The 14,549-nt window shown below is 33.3% G+C and overlaps 1 protein-coding gene across 4 annotated transcripts in view; it reads left to right on the top strand.

Moving 5' to 3' along the window:
- LOC108780146 (uncharacterized) overlaps positions 1-14,549 on the top strand; it is a 197,551-nt gene that overhangs the window by 154,851 nt on the left and 28,151 nt on the right. The window lies entirely within an intron of this gene.

The raw sequence follows: 14,549 nt of genomic DNA, 5'->3' as shown, positions 1-14,549 counted from the left end.
CTCTCTCTCTCTCTCTCTCTCTCTCTCTCTCTTTAATAGTATAGATTTCTAATAATCCATATTATAAATTAAATTTTTACATAGATGTTTAATTATATATTATATATATATATATATATATATATATATTAAAACACATTAATAATATTATTAAGAAACGTATTTTATTTCACGGACATTGATTAAGGCTATTAATTTGATTGAGGCTATATTTCCAGTAATCTGGTACAATGCTCAACATGGGAAGTATTTCACCGTGAGAAAAAAAGGATTGGCGGAGACATTCTCTAGCAGTTGATGCATTATCCACGACAGATAGCGTCATGGCAAATGTCGATACCTTTTCACGAACTAAGTCGCGTATCTTCTTTTTTCTCCTTTTGCTGGCTCTTACATACCATCTCTTCTTTCACTTCTTTCCTCTTCCGGAGTAGAGAAAAAGAACTCGGTATTTTCCGAGTGTGCCAATTTAATTGATGTCAATTTTCGATCTTCCACAACATTGCAATTTTTAAGTTTTAAAATCGCAATATAAAGATGATACAAATAATACAAATTTTAATATAACTATGTAAATCAAATATACAAATATTAAAAATTGTTAAGCATAATTAAACTTAATTTTACAACTAAAATTCAATTGTCAATCTTGTTAATTAAAAAAATTGATCTTAAAATAAATTATCTTAAAGAAATATAATATCTAATTTATGCTAAAGTTTATTTCAATTTTTTTCAAAAAAGTTGCATTGATTGAAAAAGCAGAAATAACTAATAATACATGTGTATAATTTACATTAAAATTAATTAATAAATAATAAAATATTCAATCATATTGAAATTAATTTCCGAGCAAAGTTTGAATATAACAAACTAAACACGAAGCAGTTTCACAGATTAGTTAAACTTTGTTTTGTACAGTAAACGCTACGTAAGCATACATTTACGTAGAACAAGGGTTATAGCAGCCTAAACATCAAAATGATTCTATACATATTGTTAAAATTAATATTAATGGAGATATTGTTTTATAACATTATTGTTTTTAAATATATAACTTTTATACTTATATATTAGAAAGAATATAATTTCAGAATAAACATAATATGCAATTATTTTATTTGTACATTGTTAAAAAATAAGTAAAATTTTTATGTAAATCTTTGAGATAAAGAAGAATATTGCGTATACAAACTGAAATTGAAGACACGCTCGTAAGAAGGATAGAGTCGTCAAAGCTCAAGAAATTGAGTGGAATGCTGCCATGAATTAACCATCTCACGTATGTTATATATATGTAGCGAAATGGTTTAACATCAAGATAGCTTCTTTTGAAGAAATACGGAACCTGAGAGATGTTATATGTTTTATCAAGCCAGACTAGCAACCTTTGATAAAGTGCAAAAAATGGGTCAAAACCATCAATGCATACTATATTGACTATACGTATATTATGATATACATGAGATTTTTATTAGACATATGTGTTGTCCGCAAACACGGAAAAAATTTTATAAAAATTGTAGCGGAACAGCGCTAGAATCGTTCATGTCGAACATGTATATTGGACATCTAAGATAAACTCTCGTTCGTGCGATCGAATCAAATTTTGGAACGTTAAGTCTCGCGGAATACGATAGAAAAACACGACATCTCGAGAACGCCGAGTAATATCTGCGCGTTGGATTTTTCAGATCCTTCGCCTGTCGCCCTTTTAATGCAGCCGTCAATCTCCCGTGTCCTCATCCTGACCAGAATTCCGACCTGTGCGAGGTCTTCTCACGAATATCATGCGTCAAAAACCACTTTTAACGTAAAAAAAAAAACTAGAGACTTAGAATGCGGGACGCAGAATGCGTACAATATTAAAATTCATTCTGTATTTTGCTTTACTTATTATTTTTATCATGCACGATATCTCCCAACTTGTCTCCAAAAATAACATAAATTCAAAAATGATTTTTTAAAATATGTATTTGTAATTTCGGTTCAGTTTAAATTCTTTCCGTTAAAACGCAATATGCAAAATTGCAAAAATAATCACAGTGCTTTTGTAGATGGAAATTCAGGCATTTTATACTACATGTTAATCATGTTTGAGATTAAAAAAATTTTTTTTTGTTCAAGAGAGACACAATGCATTGAAACCTTTTTTTTTTTTAAATAAATAACGTAGTTTATGGAATATTTATACGAACAACTATTAAGCATTGCATACCTTTCCGTTTATAAATATAACCGACGAATGCTCATCCGTGCGCTGGTCTTTTCTAGCAAAATCTAATTACACATCTTGTTTCGCAAATTTTTCATTACCAACATGAAATATTCTAACAATATGGTCTCAACTCTCTGTGAATTTACATTCCGTTTTCGATATACACAACTGTTCTAGTGAAACATACTTTACTGCACACAGCATGACGCGTTGATCGATTTTTATAATAATGCTAGGACACACACACAAAATAGGACGAATTGTAAATAGACAGTTTTATGTGGAAATGAGAGTTCGGCTCACAAAAGTAGAAAATATCAATTATGCGTATATGTAATCGGCAAGCTGAACCTCTATATTAAAAGGGTGATTGAAATAACATTCAAAATTGTATGCCATTCAGACGAAAATGGCAATTCAGTTTCAACAAACAGATCATTTAGCTCTACATAAAAACCAATCAAGCTTCGTATTCGCGTATCCATTTATTAGACTATTATTTCGATATTTTTAACTTGACAAATATTTGCATTAAAAAAATTTTTTACGTCTACACCTACGTGTTTGTTGTTCGTTATATTGCATTAAAATATCTCTGAAAACAATATTTATTTCAATTTTAAAACGCTTATTCGGTGAAAACGGATCTTGATATCTAATAATATTTTTTGTATGAATTTCACAAATTCCAGTTCAAGTAATCGACGCGCAGTTTATTTGTACTGAAAATTGTAAAATTCACTCAAAAAGTATTAGGTATTAGACACCAAGGTGTCCAAGACCCGCTTTGATTGAATAGGCGTTTTTATTATGTGTTTTATAAAGAAATATTAATATTTTAAAACGAAACGCATATTCTTCGTATTTTGAAAGAATATAATAACCACTACGCCGTATGTCTTTCGATTTAACTTTTCAACTTAATTCATTCGAAAATATTACTCGGTGAGTTAATTCATTTTCTGTGTAAGATTCATCCTCTGCGTAATATTTTATGAGCTAAAGCATGTATATCGCTTGGCGTTGATAACGCCACCGTCTTGTCGCCCATTTATTTCTATTTATCAAGCCGATTTAATTATGAATTCACTAGAGCTCGTTTATTTAAACGGAGACGCGTGTGCGAATAAACGCACGTGTGTAGCACCGATGTCGATAATCCGCCGGGTCGGCAAAGCCGCGAAAAATATTCCGCCGGCGTTTCCGGGATTCGCGCAGGGTATTCGGGACAATTTCAGGATATCCGCGGGATTCCCAGCTATCCCTGCGCCTTCCCGGGGATCCCGGCGTACGTGTTACGGAAGCAAACAGGTCGCTTAACAAGCCGGAAGAACAATAAAAATGCGTCACCTCATTAACCGCTCCCAATTAGTCGCGGAGTAACGTCGCGCAGCGCTTAATGCAACATGTACCGGGTGTCCCACTGAGTTGAGATGACATTATAAACATAGATTGTGAACCTTCTTTTATTTTTACCCCGTTACACTATATAATTATCACAGGATTAATGATCTAATTTTCTCTACATCCCGCAGCGCGCATATATATAACTTTTTATAATCTTCTTTTAAATAATTAACATATAAAAACTCTGTGCACGGTATTTAAAGGTGGTATTGTTTCTCTTTGGTTTGCGCCGTATATAAAGTATCATGCGTGTTGAGATTAGAATTACAGATTACATGTTACCAAAATTATATCCATTTTTTATTTATTATTCTCCTTTCAGAGTAATATAATAATAGTAATATATAACATGATCATTTTTTTAATATTATAATTATGTACATGATGTTTAAATATGTTTAAAAAGGAGACGAAATGTACAATAGAATAGACGTACGTTTATTATTTTGCAAAATATATGAATCGAATCCCTCGCGATTCGAATAGCGCTGAGTGCCTTGAGTAAGATCTTTGAAACGGGTAGGAAAGCCAAATCCGACCTCGTCGAGACGGAAATCGCAGTGAAACGCGAATATCGCAGTTACGAGAATTACGCGTGAATTGTTCGGCTCGGTTTCGAGTGCGCTTCAGCACGCCATTCAAGCAGGATCGCCCGTTCATTGTCCGTCCGTTAATCCTCTTCCCGCACTCCCCCATCGAGATCACGTGATTGCAGATTTTTAGCGAATCATGCGGCAAGCGCCGCGAAGTTTTAACAACCCATGTTTTTTTCGTCCCTGTCAAATTCAGTTAGTTACGTCTGTTTATTTTGATATGCATCTATCAGTTTCTATGCGCTTTGTTTATTTATTCATTATAGTGCTTTTCAATTATAGATTTTTGGATATTTTGTAGTTCGCCTTTCTCTTTTGTTTAGCGAATATTTAAAAGCAGGCTATCGTTTGTCGTAATTGTGGAAAGTTTAATTGACGCGCGCGCGCGTTCGGGTTATTAAGTTACACGCTGAGAAAATTTCACGTAAAATTAGTTGAAAAATGAAGTTTTATTTCGCTTTCTCCTTTTCTTATTTCACCCATTTAATTATTTTAACTATAATTTAACAATCCCTGATGCTTCGATACATTTTTTAATTTCAATTATTAGATTAATATTAAATATTATTTATTTATTATATTCTGTTTGGGTTGTATACCATGCATGGGAATAAATTTAAAATACTCAAAAAAGATTGATGAAATTGGTAAATAGTAATTAATTAATAAATACTTTAATATTTTTTTTTACGAAGCGACATATGTATGTATACATGTCAGTAAGTATCTACTATATATATAATAACGGAATTGTTATTTACAGGAGTACAATATTTAATTTAGCGCCGAAAAATCAAGATAAAGGAATGACATTATCTCTGCGAATGGAAATACAGCCTTAACGTATCCTCTTTCCTCCTTTTCCTCTCTCTCTTTCATCTCCTTCGTGCGTTCATTTCCTGCGGTTTGTGTAAATTAGGTTTGCTTGTTGCAGCGGGGTGCATAGTAACACAGTGCATTTTGTAGCACGAGACTTCCTCCTGCGGCTCAAAATAGTTTCATGTATTTCTCAGACGAATGACCGGAATAATTATTTGCAAATTAAACATGTACACAATTACACTACGGTGTTCACGATATTTTGTTTTATTACGGTTTTTATTGATATCGGTAGAGGATTACCAGCATTTTTTATTGTCTTTATTATATAAACATATATGCAATGTACCTATATCCAGTTTATTGATGCATAACAAAGATTATTAAGTCATGAACCTTTTGATTTTCGGATTATCAGATTTTTAAATTGATTCTTAACGTTTTTAAATTTTAGAATAATATGAAAGTGGCTGATGAAATATTATTGATGGATGTTTCTATTTAAATTTTAATTTTTAACAATTAGCAAAATTTATATTTTAACTTGGATTTATAAAGATATTTAGTTTTAATAATCATAAACAAGTTTTTATCTTTTCTTCTTTAATTTCTAAATATTTTAATGCGTCCAGATCGAGTTCTTCTTCTTTATAAATTAAAATACACGTAATACTTGTTTTATATTAACCTAAAGATTTAACAATTCAAGAGACACAAGAGAGAATCCAAGATTTCAGCAAATGCGTCGTAATCGTTCTATTAAGAAAATGAATAAGAAAATGTAGTCGGGAGCTTTTGAAGTGGCCTGTAGACGTTAGCTCGCCCTCGCCAACCCCTTTAACGCTGGACATAAATATTAATAAGCGAGCGGTGAAATTCACGCTTATCGCGCTACCGTGAAGATTTACATGAGATAACACGACTTTCCTTTTGCGGCATGCGCGCAGGTGTGTCACCGTGTGTGTAAGTATGTGCGTGTGTACATGTGTGTGTTTCCAGCTTCAGAAAACATGTCAACATTTACATACAAGGCCGGATAAGCGAGTCACGGAGATCGTTTTGCAGCTACGCCGACTTCTATCGAGCTTGATATCTGCCGAGCTTTATTACGCCACCCTCGGAGAATAAATGATGAAGACAGACGAGGAGTTGGGGGTTACTAAATGATGCCGTGGGAGTGACATGCATTGATTGGCAGTGGGCGATACTTTTCTTACGAGTCAATATGATTTCTTTTTCTTCATAAAGCAAAAACGTCCGCTTGCGTGTATCTCAGTTCTTGGACGGAATCGCGCTTTTAGATCTCTAACATTGCTGAACTTTAAATCCTTGGATTTAATAGAGATCAAGTTTATAACATGTAAATCCTTTGGAAATTTTGGAATTTTTAGATTTTTGGAAGTTCGCGAGTTTGTAAACTTACGAGATCTTCGTAAATCCTAGCACATTCGAATCCTTCTATAATTGGATGTACGAAGATAAAATGCTTTTAGATTGTATGATGTTTTTCATATTTGTTTCAAACACATTTATCAAATTAACAGATGTTTTAAATCTTGAGTTTATAATTTTTTTATAAGGAATGAAAAAATATAAAAACTTACTGTAATATAAAAAATTTAATAATCAGATGTCTAGACGATACTATTAAGGATTTAATTTTGGAAATTTAAATATATAAATAAACATTTTTATTATATATTTTACACCAAGTGATTATTATCTCTTTCAATACGTACATATTTTTGCGCATAAAAATATACATCTACGCATGCGTATAAATGAGCGATAGCATTTACTCTACATTATTCAAATGATACGTTACTTTTTAACATTATCTATCAATAGATGCATCGCGTCAGGCACTGGTTAATAATCTCGGCAGGTGAACGCGGTTACCAGCTAAATTTTCGCTCGAACGGAAGTGGCACAATTAAGGGAGTTTTGTCTCGGGGGTTGGTTGGAGCCAAGTTCCGGAGTACCATTAGGTATATTAATGTGCTTCCCTAGTTCGGGTCGTTCCGGGGCCAAGCGCATTATACCCGCCCCGCGCTCATTTACAGCCGATGCAATCGGCCAAACAACGCCGGTTATTGCCGAGATTAAATGTAACTCAAAAAATTTTATTTCGCTAATATCCTCCTATTAACTGCGGACATTCACGACTCTGTTCCTTCTTGCAGTTGTAGTTTCTATTCCAGCTTCTATTTCCTACACTCGGGATCCATTAGATACTCTTCGCTTTGCGTTACATTTCCAGATTTCTAAATATACAGATAATCTACCTATTAAATTTTTTTTAATTCTCGAATACTAAATACTGCACTCCTTAGAAATTCTAATTTTAAAAAGTTGCAATCTCTATCTCTCCGTTGAGTTTTTAATTCTTACACCGAAAAAGTTACGATGAAAAAGTGAAGTATAATATTTAAATATTGCGTTTTACAAGAATTTTTATTCAAGTATTTTACACATTGCTATATGTATTTTACTTATTATTAACTGTATGTTATGCAAAGTTATTATTATGCAAACTTATCGTTACTTAAATTTTCCTAAAAAGATGTTAACAGTGAAATCGTGAAATATATTTATAAATCTAACGTATAATTTTATTAATAGAGAATTTTAACATTTTACAATAAAAGAAACAAATTATTTCTTTCTTCTAAAAAATTATCATTAGTCTTTAAACTTATTTTATGAAAATTTAAAATATTTTTAGTACATTTTAAGTCAGACTTTATATTTATAGAATTTGTTCTCCTACATCATGCTTTTAGTAGAAAGAATCGATGTTGAGGTCGGGTCGAATCGATCCGGAATGAGGAAGAGTTCTTATTATTCTGCGTCCGCGGAATATAAATCTGCATAGGAACACGCTCTCGCACGCGTGTGCGTGTCGACACTCGAAAATTATACTTGCAAACGCCGTAGGAGCGTAATTAACGTCGCCAGCACGCACCATTATACTGCAGAGGTATCTTGCTGGTATATTATCGCGCGTTTTAAAAATTGTCGCCTACTTTATTAAACGCAGTCGGCCGATATTTTTTCATTTCGACATTTAGGCGTTTTTCAAATGAGCAAAATGCATGAAACAGTTACCTTTGTGCATCAATTTCTTTTATATGCATATTTTATACATAAAATCAACTAAGTTTATTTTAATAAAAATGTACTGCATTGCAGTTAATTGAATATTAATTTTATAATATATAACTCATTTACTAATAATATATTTATTATTAATCATAATATTACATATACAATATAATTATGTTATTAATAAATGATTAACAATATTAATGATAAAATTTAAAATTGCAAAATATCTGTTTGTAAAGGTTCAAAAGTTTTTAGCTTAAACAAAGGGATTATTATTTTAACACAATTTATAATTTTAAATGAAGGATTGTAAATGACATTTTATCGAAGCAAAATTGAATCGGTTATACTTCAAAATTGATTTAGGGAATGAATTTCGATCAATATATTATGTATAATATATAATTTCACGCATAAACTAATAAACTGGTTTTCTTCCTTTATTATTAACTTCCTTGCTAAAATGATTGCTTTATACACAAAACGCTCCTCCTAATTTGTTGTAAATTTGCAAAACTAAGGATAGTAGATCGCGTGATCCAGAATTCGATAATATTATGTTAGAACAAGCAATATATCGCGCGTGTATGCGCGCCTCTGAATGTGGTGCACGATAGCCCTTGGTGCACCGCAAACCGCGACGTAACTTGGTAAACCCCCATCCTCTCTCTCGCCCACGTGTTAAACATTGATTACTGACATGCGTATAGTTAATATACCAATGTAATTCACGTGAATGTTCAAAGCCGCTATTCCGTGTTCGGAGTTGGAACAAACAGTTGTACGGCGGTACTTCATTTTAATCTCGTCAACATTTTTTAAACCAATGCAAAAAAAAAATAATATTTCCGATTAGAGTTTCTGGCAGGGGATGAGGCGAGAAGGAAGATCATCTCATAGTCAGCATAATTTCGTTTTGTGTGCAGCCGTTTCCCAGATATAAAATTCACCTCCTTTTTCTAATAAAAGTATTACAGTATTTTATTTTACGTAAATCGATTTTCCTTACCGTCCTGCTGGCATGGAGAATGTGAAAAATATGCAGACCATATTGATAGTGACACAGAGTGGGCGGCACATGTCTCGTTACGAGGAAACGATAGTTGGAGAATTGAAAACGAGATCTCCCAGGAAACGCTATTGTCTTGCACTAAGGTCTCTTATAATCCTTGTTAATAAATCCTCTTGTTATACCTTACCATCCTTTGTTCTATTCGTCATAATGAATCCACAGACTCTGTATAATACACCCGCGTACGCTCGTGTAAAAAGAGAACGTACCGAATATGGCAGAATATAGTGATGTTTAATAACTCGTAGTTTATTTTTCGCTATTTTACTATATGCGGATAGAACAAGTTTTACTACGGTACCGTATAGTCTACCGGTATCACCCATACGTTCCCGCAAATCCCCGAAGGGCCATCGGACCGCGAAGGTAACGACCGAGCGCAAGAGTCGTCCTCCCCTGCGGAAGAGGGAACGGGAATAGCGCGATCACCGAAAGGATGGATCGATCTCTCTTTCTCTGCAGTGCACGAACGAGCCGAAGGGTGGTGGACGACAAAGGGCGGACTCGTCCGCACTAGAAGAGACAACAGGAATCGAGACGCGGGCGCGATTCGCGCGAATATCGCCGTAGTCTGTTTTCGAGCTGAGTTCAGCGCGAACGTGATTTTCGAGCACTCAAGCGAAGTGGAGAATGGTGTCCGCAGCACGTGCCTGCGGGCTAATCCGCCATCGTCGTTCCCGGCTGACTCCATTTCGCTGTACGTTCTGCCGGTTCCGGCGGTTTAGCCCGGGAACTGGCACGTTCTTTTTATTCCGCCAAGTGTTTTACTTCTCCTCGGACTAATTCCGGATTGTACCGCCATCTCTCTGACTGCAATTTCCGCAATATCGCCGAAATTTTTCAACCATATTCGACGTTCTTCACACCGCCATGGTCGTTTTATATAGTGCGTATTTTAGCTGGATCTAATAATACGAGTATAATCACGATCTATCTTTCAAGAGAATCGTTAATAAAAACTATACTCCAAAAAAATACCGGTATGTGAATTTAACTTGCAGTGTCTATATAATTCTTACCGTATTGGTATTCAATATTAACACCAATACGATACGGATTTATATCTCCGGCATTTATATCAATATAACTATGGTGTAGTTTTAAAACCTATAATATTAAATCATGTTGGTATTAATATATCAAAGTATATTAATTAAATCCACATCATGTTGGTGTTATATTAACACATCACATAGTAAAAATTATATAGACATTCCATGTCAAATTTACATCGATTTTTGTTAAAATGTATACAAATTTTTAAAATTATCATTCTTCCGGAAAGAATACGAGATCCTCGTCTCTTGAAATTAAAAAGAAGAACGGAGAGGAGAATTCTATCGTCGACAGAAAATTGTCTCGAAAAGGTGTTTATAAATTATTAAAAGGAACTCCTGAAAATTGACTTGTTTTACAAAAACTGCTTTAATTATAGCGGTGGGAACCATTCGCGCGCAAGATTTTCTTACAAATAAAAGCTCATCGTCTGCAGAGTAGTATCGGTATGCTTGCTGAACGCCTGAATGCGCGCGAAACGCTCGCGGCGGAAGCGGCGCTCGTCGTGCGAGCGACGCGCTTAATCAAGCGCGAATACTAAATCAACGTTGGGAAAATTCTCCATGGCCAAGCCGTGGTCCGATCTGGTTGATTTGAAGCGGTTTGGCGCGACCCATTCAGAGCACTCGTTCATTGTGCGCGCTCGGTAACCTTCGTCTGGCAGCGCGGTACACAAGAGAGCTCCGCACAAACAGGACTGTCTGCTCCCGCCGCCGGTGAAACACCGAAGAGCATATTTGTGGAGCAGTCGAGCGGGTTCTATCAACATTTCAGCATCGTTAGCGTTCAATTACACGATTATCGAGTGCCTCGAACCGCCCACGCGATCGTCAAACCGCGCGCGTGTCCCTGGCCTTCTCACGTAGGGCACGCGAGGGGATAATCCTGATGTTGAGTTGCCTTCCTGATGTTGACTACTATCGATCATTGAGAAGCTATTCTCTTCATTCGATTAGCTCGCTTGAACGAAGAGTTCCCTTGTGTGATCGGACGGAAAAATAATTAAGAAGAGAAAAGCAAATACGCTGATTTTCAAATAACTGGACCTTGTACACGGATTAGTACCCAATGTAATCTATTCGCTGTTGTAGGAATTACACAGTAAATTCAACAGATAGCATTAGTAATGCCCCCAATGTAGATTAATTTTAACCTTGTTCAACTTAATTCTTAGAAGAACTAGAAGATGAATTAGTTAAATGAAGATTCAAATTGAACTACATTGATAAAAAGGGGCATAAGTCAGGCTGTCTGACTCGATTGCATTAGCTGTTTATTGTTTACGTTTTTGTTCATTCTTATTATTATTGTCAGTGAAACAAAATACAAAAACTCGTAGAAGACGAGTCATTGCTTTCTATAATTATCAAGAGATAGTTATTAATTTCCACAGTTTATTTTATTGCACAACATTTTATTTATAATCAATGAGAAGGGAAACTCTTTGTAAGGTAGAAACAATATGACCAACTTAGGTATATTAAACACATTCACACATTAACCGTAACATTTTTTGGTATTTTTATTATTACAGATCATAATTATTACATATCATAAATTCTAATCCATCTGATAAACATTATGAAAATAAATAATAAGTCAGTTACTAAAAAAAAATTGTTTTTCATATATTCTTACAATATGTTAATAAATATATAATCGTATAAAAAAGTAATATCGGGTCACTTTATTTTTTATTTTCCCGATATTCTTTAATGAAAAGGAGGGAAATATATGTACCCAAATATGATCTAAGCATTACTTTTTTAATATTTAAAAATGTTTCTTCTTTTGACTCTGACCCATTGTCAGCAAAAAATTTAAAAAAATATCACAAAGCCTAAATAAACCATATATAAGTCCGATTACCTTAATATACTCGAAGGATGTGAGAAGAAAATACAGAAAACAGATATCGTCTTGTGTCATTGGACACCTAGTTATTGCAAGGGTAATATCAAAATGTAGTAGCGGTCAACGGACTGCTGGAGCTTTTATTGAAATTCTTGAAAGGGAACCTGAAAAGAATTCCTTTCTCTCCCGGACTCGAATTATCCGGAACGTCGCACCTACGGAATGAGTTCAGTGTTCAGCGCTACGTAATTTGGCGTATTGCAAAAACAAGTAGAATTTCGCAAAAGTGAATAAACAAGTGAATAAAATGTATTCGAGAATTTCAAGAGAAAATTGCAATTATCTAAATAGATTGTATAACTTTATCTTCAACTTCGTAATACAATTATATATCGTAATGCGCCAATTTTTCCCATTATCAACTTAATATTTCAATAAAAAATTAATAAATTAATAATATAATTGAATTATAGACTCTTATATGTTTCAAAAACAATACAAAAATTTAAGTAAATACAAAGGCTATTAAGAGTCAACGCTGTTAGCAGTGCGTAAAAATATAATCTTAAAATCTATAACATAGATATTATGTCGAACGTTTCGATCCTTCGTTTCGGATCATCATCAGCGACAATACAATATAAATTAAAAATTACTCAGAGTTGCAAACAATGATGTTGTCCCGCAGTATGTAATATACAACCAATCTGAGGCAAGACTATCACTTCTTCACGTGAAAGTATGTACATTAGTTCGAATAATTGAGTATGTCTCAAGTTGATCGACAAAAGACATAAAATCAATTATATCACAGAAATCGCATTGATCAAATTTCATCGTCAATATGTCTGTATATGACGATGTACAACGATATAATGTCGCTGATGATGATCCGAAACGAAGGATCGAAACGTTCGACATAATATCTATGTTATAGATTTTAAGATTATATTTTTACGCACTGCTAACAGCGTTGACTCTTAATAGCCTTTGTATTTACTTAAATTTTTGTATTGTTTTTAATATTTCAAATTTAAAGTAAATATATTTGTACTAATAAAATGTTCACTTATATTAAATATTCCAAAAATGTATAATTTATCAGTCATTTGACAAAATCTTTATTAAATTATTAGATGAAACGTATTATATGTCCTTAAATAGGAAAGAGGATAGTTTAATTATACAAATGAATATTGAATAAGGAACTAAAATAGAGAAAAATTCAATTAAGAAGCAGTTTTTTGATTCCGTTCAGATTCTTATTTCCGGTTCCATGTCGCTTTGATCTCTTGTATTTGTCATCCTTTGTCAAGATTTTTCTCGGCTGCTCTTTTGTCCGATAACGGTTACGATAACGAGACAATGCTTTTCTTAAAATATGAAAATCAAAGAAAAATGTAAAGTCATAAATTGATTTTACAAATAATGAAAACAGCCAAATATGAATATTGGATTAAAACTATTAAATTGCAGCTAAAATTGAATTTTGGATTATATTGTGATAAATTTTGAATTATATTATGATATATTTTGCATTATATTATGAAATGCGTTTGCACAATTATCATCTCATTCTGCGCATCTTCATACACTGCATTACACTAAATTAATAAAGACCGAGAGAGAGAGGGAGAGAGAGAGTACATTTGCATTATATTATTGCAATTTACTTTAATAATCATGAAACCGTAAGATTTTCATGCATCGGTTATGCCGTTATTATGACTTAATATAGTCCTTTGTTTAATTCTAAAGCATCAATTCATCAGATATTCTATTTTACACAACGATTATCATCATTATCGTCATCATCATTGCTGCTGTCATTATCATCCTTACAATATCATTCCATGAATTGATCGAAGATCACGATGTCACGGCCAGACGATGCGCGTCATGCGAAATTGAATATCGATTAATCGCTCTCAAGATTCGCTAATGTTGCGCCGGAAGTTAATTAAGCTGCGGTAATTGCGATCTCTCTTGAATGATACTCACTTGGCTTTCCATGAGTTATATCAGCTTAACACTATCGAATTGCATCATTAATTTCTTGCATTATCTAAAATTAGAATTAATATTCATCATTGTTGTATGATCACACACTTAACAAAATACTTTTTATTACTTTCTTTTTCTAAGATTAAACGACTTCTATTATTAGATAAATTTAAGTTAATTATAGATTTCGTTAATAGAGTTCTTTGTCCAGATTTTCAAAATCTTAATCCTTAAACATCTTTTCATTCACTGTGACATACTTGGTTTTTTTCCAATATTTTTTCATTTCTTATAATTCTTTTATTAATCAAAATGTCATAAGATCGTGATATGTGAATACACAACTGTAATGAATGCCTACATTGGTATGAGCAAATTTTAGTGTTTGAATTATATCGGTGTCATATACAAACATAAA

Source organism: Cyphomyrmex costatus, unplaced genomic scaffold (genome assembly GCF_001594065.2).
Source record: "Cyphomyrmex costatus isolate MS0001 unplaced genomic scaffold, Ccosl1.0 scaffold685, whole genome shotgun sequence".
Lineage (NCBI taxonomy): Eukaryota > Metazoa > Arthropoda > Insecta > Hymenoptera > Formicidae > Cyphomyrmex > Cyphomyrmex costatus.
Note: the sequence above shows the minus strand (reverse complement) of the source record. Positions and strands in the feature narration are given on the sequence as shown.